Raw genomic sequence first — 6,603 nt, 5'->3', positions numbered from 1 at the left:
AGGGGGGGGAGTGGTGCTAGTCAGGAAGAAGCCAGTAAACATGTAAATATAGTGCAACCCAGTCGGGCTTTTTTTTTCCTCCAAGTATCACAAAGGAATCCAGAATGCATCGTCATGTCGTAGCCATCCATCCTGGCGTCTGATCCTTTGTACTGTGAATGTAAACAGCTTTACCTACTGTACGGGGTAGTCCTCACTTGTATCTTTTAAGTTACAAATGGTTTCATACATATGAATCGAGTCACTTTTCCAGTCTTTTGGAGGATTTTTTTCGTCAGCACGAAATGAAGATATATTTCAAATACTTTAAATACTGAACCCCAGGAGCTTGGCTGAACTGGAAAGAGAACACACAAAGCCCTGAGAAGTGTGTTAAATTGTGGGATTATAACTTCTTTACACTCTGGAAAGATTAGCCTAGACTAACTTCATTCTTCGCATTTTTATTCCTGTTATTTGAGGTACTTTGGGCAGATGTGAATTTCAAAGTGTTGGCCTCAGTCGTAACAACTGAAAACAGCCATTTGATTCTATACTTTTTCTTTGACCATCTAAACTCTGCAGTGGTCCCTTAACTCTTAAGGATAACCATAAGCCCTGTCTTTGTTTGGTTCAAATCACCCCCTCCTCTCCCCCAATTCCCATCCCCCTCTCAGGAAATAGAAGGAATGTCTAAGAAGCTCTGTGTGGCTTGGAATGTTTTTGTGAAAGTATTTGTTGACCATGATAATGCAAATAACAGAAGGAGAGAGAAAGAATGAACCTTTTCTGGGTGTTTCAGGGCAAGCTTTATGTTCCTTTGTTAGAAGGGGTAATAATGTAAAACAACTGGCCCAGAGAAGGTAAAAGCCAGTACAGCACAGACAGGCAAAGTGGAAGCAAAAGAAGATGGAACAGTTTTGAAAGACCAAACATCGTCAGTAACTTTTCAGTTTGGTATTTTATAAAGAAGTTAAATGTGGTGTTGGCTACTTAAGTCATCTTACGGTAGGCTCTGTAACTCTGATTAAGCATTTGCACATTGTTAGCAGTGAAATTGCCTCAGCAGAGCTCCAGGTTTTATTCCCAGTTGTGGATGAGAAGCAAAGCCACAACTTCTCAGGATCCTTGTGCAGTCTGAGGGTCCCGGGCTTCAGCCCTCTGTGTCGTTACCATTATTTCCTAGAGGAAGAAACTAATGAAACAAGTGCCTCACTCCCTTTATCCACTGCTGTATTCTGCCAGGGCAGACAAGGCACACCCCCTTTTGATATGTGACTTAGTACTTGAGGAGGAAATGAGTTAAAGTATTTAGAAACCCATAGAAAGGGTTTGAGGAGATGGTTCTGGGTGACTTGGTGGACCAGAGATTTGTTTGCCTGAGGCTAAATAAAGTGTGTCTATTGTAGTATGGCTATGCAGGGACATGGAAAGTCTATGGGAAACATCCAGAAGCTCTTACTGTGTTTCAGTGATCAAAGACCATAGAACAATCCAGTCCAGGGTTCTCATTACCTTTTCCATGAGGCCATGCTTCTGACATACTCTGGGCAACCAGAGAGATAACTTAGGTTAGTACACTAGAATTGAGTCATCTAGTCCAGCCTTCTCATTTTATAGATGAGAACACTTAAGGATTAAAGAGATTAAGTACTTACTCTTGCAGCTGGTCATTGGCAACACAGAGTCTAGAATTCGTGTTTTTTATTATACCAGGCTGCATGAGACTGATCTCGAAGGCATTCATATTAATAATCTTTCTACCCTTGGATCTTTATTCATTCACGTATACATATAGGAAATGAGGATTAATATTCATGTATAATAATTTGTAAGGATTAATATTCATTTTAACAAATTGTTCTCAAGTTGTTGAGAATTACATCTTTTGTAAAAACTGGGAGAAAATTGGATTTGGGGGCCCGTGAATGAAACTATCACTTTAAAAGCTAATACCCAAAAAGAGTTATACCTAAAGTCTCATCCCATTTTCTGTAGTATGACTATAACAGTGAAGTGACTGATTTCAAAAGAAAGAATCACATCAGAACTGACATACCCTCTGTAGTACTAGGCCTTTTAAAGTAGTCACCTTGAGAGCCCATATACTTATTCTAGCCAGCACTTCAAACATGTGGGGACTTCCTGGTGAGCTGCTTGAAAGGCCTTTCTTTTGAATATTGCCAGTGATGGTAAATATTGGCCTTTAGAAGAAATTTAATATTTGGAAACAACAAAAAGTCCTTAGGATCCACATCGATGAATAAAAAGGATGCTTGAGCAGAATTTTGGGTCACATAAAAAACAATTCTAAAGAAATAAGACTTAGTTCTTATGCGGCTTATGTCTCTGAGCCAATACCAAAATATTTTTAGCGGGACAGTTGCAGAATCCTTAGAATAAATATATATAGCCTTCCAAGCTGACTTTTGGAAGGACTGTACCCATTTAGAGGTATCCTTTTTGCTACGTTAATTTTTAAAATTAGTATATTGCTTTATAATCACACCTCAAAGCTAAAGTAAATAAAAATCAATTTTGTAATTGACTTTTTTCCCCTCAAAATGAGTTTAAAGTAATGCCTAGAACCATAATTAGTATTTTCATATAACAATGGCTTAAGAAGAAATTGTTTTAAAATTAAATTGCCAAATGTATTACCTCTCGAAACATTTTTTTCCAAGTGTTTTTCGAATGTCCTAATCTCTCAACCATTGTGACACAGTGGCATTACACCAGTGTTAGGATTATGTGTGAGACCGTACAGCTGTGCCCTGGTCGAGGCTCATTAGTGCCTTAAAACCGACAGAGACTCAATGTAGAGTAGCATAAAGTGAGACTCTAGGTGGGGGACTACAGGCTACTGAAAACAAAAGCAAGGCCTCCCAAGCCCTCCCATCCTCTTTCCCACGGGGCGGGTAAAGAATTTGGTATACGTAACCTAAAACTTGCAAAAGTTTGAGATTTCTCTCTAAAATTTATTTTAAATGTTTCACACATTTTTGTACCTTTTGTCAATACCCTGTGGTATTTACTTTAACGTGGCTCTTTAAAAAATCATTTTAAAGAACGGTCACTATATGAATGATATAGGGAAAATACTGAATTACTTATATTTCCTTTTTTGGCATAAAGCACTGTTATATGTAAATATAAGTGAAAGAGGAGTGGAGTCTATACATAACATTTTGTGTGTAGTATATGTTGACAACTCTAGATATTTTGAAACAGGAGGCAACAGATGAGGACCTCACATTCCCCAGGGAAATATTTATTTGACAGCATTGAGAGTGTCACTCTTAATAATGAAATATCTTCTTTTTTTGCTAAGAATTATGATTTTCCAGAAGATTTTTATTTTGAGAACTGTGAGTATTTGTGAGGTTTACAAAACTAGTCTATCCTTTTCACCATGTTGAAAGGACAATCTGAACCTTAGCTATTTATATTTCAGTATTAACACACCTTCTGATTGAGAATGGAGCCTTGAACTGTTCTCTACTTTCATAAAGTAAATCTATTTTCAACTCATCTATGTCTTTCGAAGTTCCTGTTTCTTATGTAAGTATTTGTTACATTACCATTTAGCTTAAAAGGAAACAGAAGTGAATAACAAACTACTAGGTCCCTGGTTCCTATTAAAATACACTTATAAATCTCTTGAACCAAACTGATGTTTAAGCTTTTTGAAGAGGGTGTTGATGGAGTGTCATCAAAATAATACAAGAAAACCTCATCCTTTCAGATTTTACTAGAGCTGATTGTCCTCTCAAGGACAAAATTAAGATTGGCTCTGGAAAAGTATCACATTGAGCAATTAATACCAGAGTGAAAAAAGATCATCAAAAAATTTCTCCTCATCTGAAAAAATCCAGGGTATCTTTGGGTTATGGAGAGGGAATCAAGCTTGATCCAATTATCTGAGTGTATTTGTGTGTGGCTCCGTCTTTATTCCAAACCCAAATCTTGTTGACAGTAGAGAGGTATGATAAGGAGTTCTTGTTGTCAATCAAATGAAGGTGTTAAACATATGGAAAGAATCCTCTGTGTTACATTTGAACTATGTATAAATGTACCCTGTATATCTTTTTAACAAATGAGCATTTCTGCATTTAAATTATATTGTTTTTTTTTCTTTGTATTGTCAACAAAAATGCATCAGAACTGGATTTTTTCCCCTCATCTGAACATAATATAAAATTTAAAGAGTATTGTGATATCAAGCACTTTAGCATACATATCAGAGAAACTGACATGGGTTTTTCAGGTTTTGGAGTACATTTAAATATGACTTTTCATGCTTTATTCTTTACAAATAAAACTGTGGGGTTGATACTTTGTTTTGCTTCATTATTATAGAATCTTAATACTGAGCATTTAACAGCACAAGTGAATTCAGAAAGTAGAGGGAGAAAGCCAAAACCATTATGTAGTAACAGCCTGTTGGGCAACTGGTTATCCAGCAGAAGGGGTAAAAAAAAAAAAAAAATAATAATAATAATGAACCCTACTTCACACCATACAGAAAAATCAATTCTTGGTGGCCTAACAATCTAAGTTTAAAAGGTAAAATAATTTTTAGGAGAAAATATAGAATATATTTATGAACTTGGGAAAGGGAAGAATTTCTTAAATAAGACACTGAAAAATAACTAGCCTTTTAGTCCATGGTAAAAATAGAAGGCCAAGATTTATTATCTCCTATGTGTTAAGCATTACTTTAGATTATGGGCATACCGCGGTTTAAACATACAAATAAATACCTATTCTCATGGAATTTATATTTTAATGGAAGGAGTTACACAATAAATCTGATAAGTATAATACATAAAGTATTTAGATAATAATAACATAACAAGCAAGGAAGAAAGTATTGTTGGGGCTGCTTAGAGCTGGACTGCAATTGTAAATGCGTTAGCTAGGGAAGGTCTCACTGAAAATGAAGTTGCCTTTAACTGAGAGCTTACTCTTGAACATAAGTTTGTAATGCCTGTTCGACATTTAAGTAAAGATGCTGAGTAGGCAGTTGCACATGTGGATTGGGAATTTAGGGGAGAACAATGGTATATTTGTCAAGGTCCAATCAAGAAACAGAAACCAAAGCAATTTGACCAGGGATACTCTAATGTAAAGAACTGTGTATTGGAGTTCTCTGGAAAAAGAACCAATAAGATATGTATACACAAATATATATTTAAGCAATCGGCTCAAGTGATTGTGGAGGCTTGGCAATCCAAAATCTACAGAGTAGGCTGGCAAGCTGAAGACTCAGGGAAGAGTTGCAGTTCAAGTCCAAAGGCAATCTGCTGGGAGAATTTCTTGCTCAGAGGAGGTCAGTCTTTGTTCTGTTAAGGCCTTTAACTGACTGAGGCCCACTCACATTATGGAAGGTAATCAGCCTTACTTGAAGTCCACCAATGTAAATGTTAATCTTATAAAAAAAATCTTTATGGAAACATCCAGAATAATGTTTGAGCAAATATCTGGGCACTATGGCCCAGCCAAATTAACACATAAAATTAACCATCAAAAACTATAACAAGAGATTAGAATAATGAAGAATTTGCTAATAAGTGATAAAAAGAACTCTAAAGAATACAAGAATAACATATATGGGAAGCAGCCACTAACCCTAGGGCTGAGACAATGCAAACCAAAAGATTCCCCTTCCCCTCAGGCTGAGCACCAGACTTTATTAAAGCAGGTACAACCATGGCTGACTAGATGGCAAAGAATACAGAGATGCTGCACTAGGTGTTTGGAATCTGCCCTCAGGTGCTAGGGAAGTATCCATGGGGCAGTGCCATACCCCAAAGCTTTCTGGGAAGCCACTGAGCAGGTGCTAGGGAAGTGCATGGAGAGGTGCTATACCAGTAAAACATACTGCAAAGCTACAGAGTGGAGAGCTGCGAGAAGTTAGCTGCTGAGTACCACAAGAGCCAGGCACTGCACATTGCAGGAGCCTGCAAAGGGGAACAAAGCTGAATCTAGAAAAGAAACTCTCCTCCAGTATCTCTCCAGTGCATTCCACTGAATTCTTTCCAAGTACATAAAGAACATTTACCAAGATTAATCATATTTGGGGTCAGAAAATAAGTCTCAATAGATTTTAAAAAATTCAAGTCATGCAAAGTATGTTCTCTGGCCACAGGGGAATTAAATTAGAAATCAATAAAAATATATCTGAAAAATCTGCAATGTTTGGAAATTAGTAATACACATGGGTCAAAAAATGAACCAAAAGGGAAAGCAGGAAGTGTTTTGAACTGAGTGAAAAGAAAGCATATCAAAACTTGTAGAGTGCATCTAAAACGACTCTTAAAGAGAAATTAATAGCCCTAAATACTTAAGTTAGAAAAAAGTCTCAATGACCTATGCTTCTACCTTAAGAAACAGACAAAAAAAAAAAAAGACAAAATAATAAAGATTAAAGCAGAAATCAATGAAATAGAAAACAAAACAAAATCAATGAAACCAAGTTTTTTTGAGAAATCACTAAAGTTGATAAACCTCTAGCCAGATTGATTAGAGGAAAAAAAAGAGACAAGACACAAATTGTCAATATCAGGAATGAGAGAGGTGACATAAATACAGATCCTATAAATACTAAATGGATGATAAAAT

At 36.3% G+C, this 6,603-nt stretch overlaps 1 protein-coding gene across 1 annotated transcript in view; it reads left to right on the top strand.

Annotated features, from left to right (window-relative positions):
- DENND5B (DENN domain containing 5B) overlaps positions 1-4,314 on the top strand; it is an 87,610-nt gene extending 83,296 nt beyond the window's left edge. Inside the window, exon 22 of the mRNA XM_015590076.2 lies at positions 1-4,314. This exon is cut by the window's left edge and continues 528 nt beyond it. The gene's annotated coding sequence lies outside the window, so the exon portion shown is untranslated.
- The last annotated feature ends 2,289 nt before the right edge of the window (positions 4,315-6,603 follow it).

Source organism: Pteropus alecto, unplaced genomic scaffold, assembly GCF_000325575.1.
Source record: "Pteropus alecto unplaced genomic scaffold, ASM32557v1 scaffold103, whole genome shotgun sequence".
NCBI lineage: Eukaryota > Metazoa > Chordata > Mammalia > Chiroptera > Pteropodidae > Pteropus > Pteropus alecto.
Note: the sequence above shows the minus strand (reverse complement) of the source record. Positions and strands in the feature narration are given on the sequence as shown.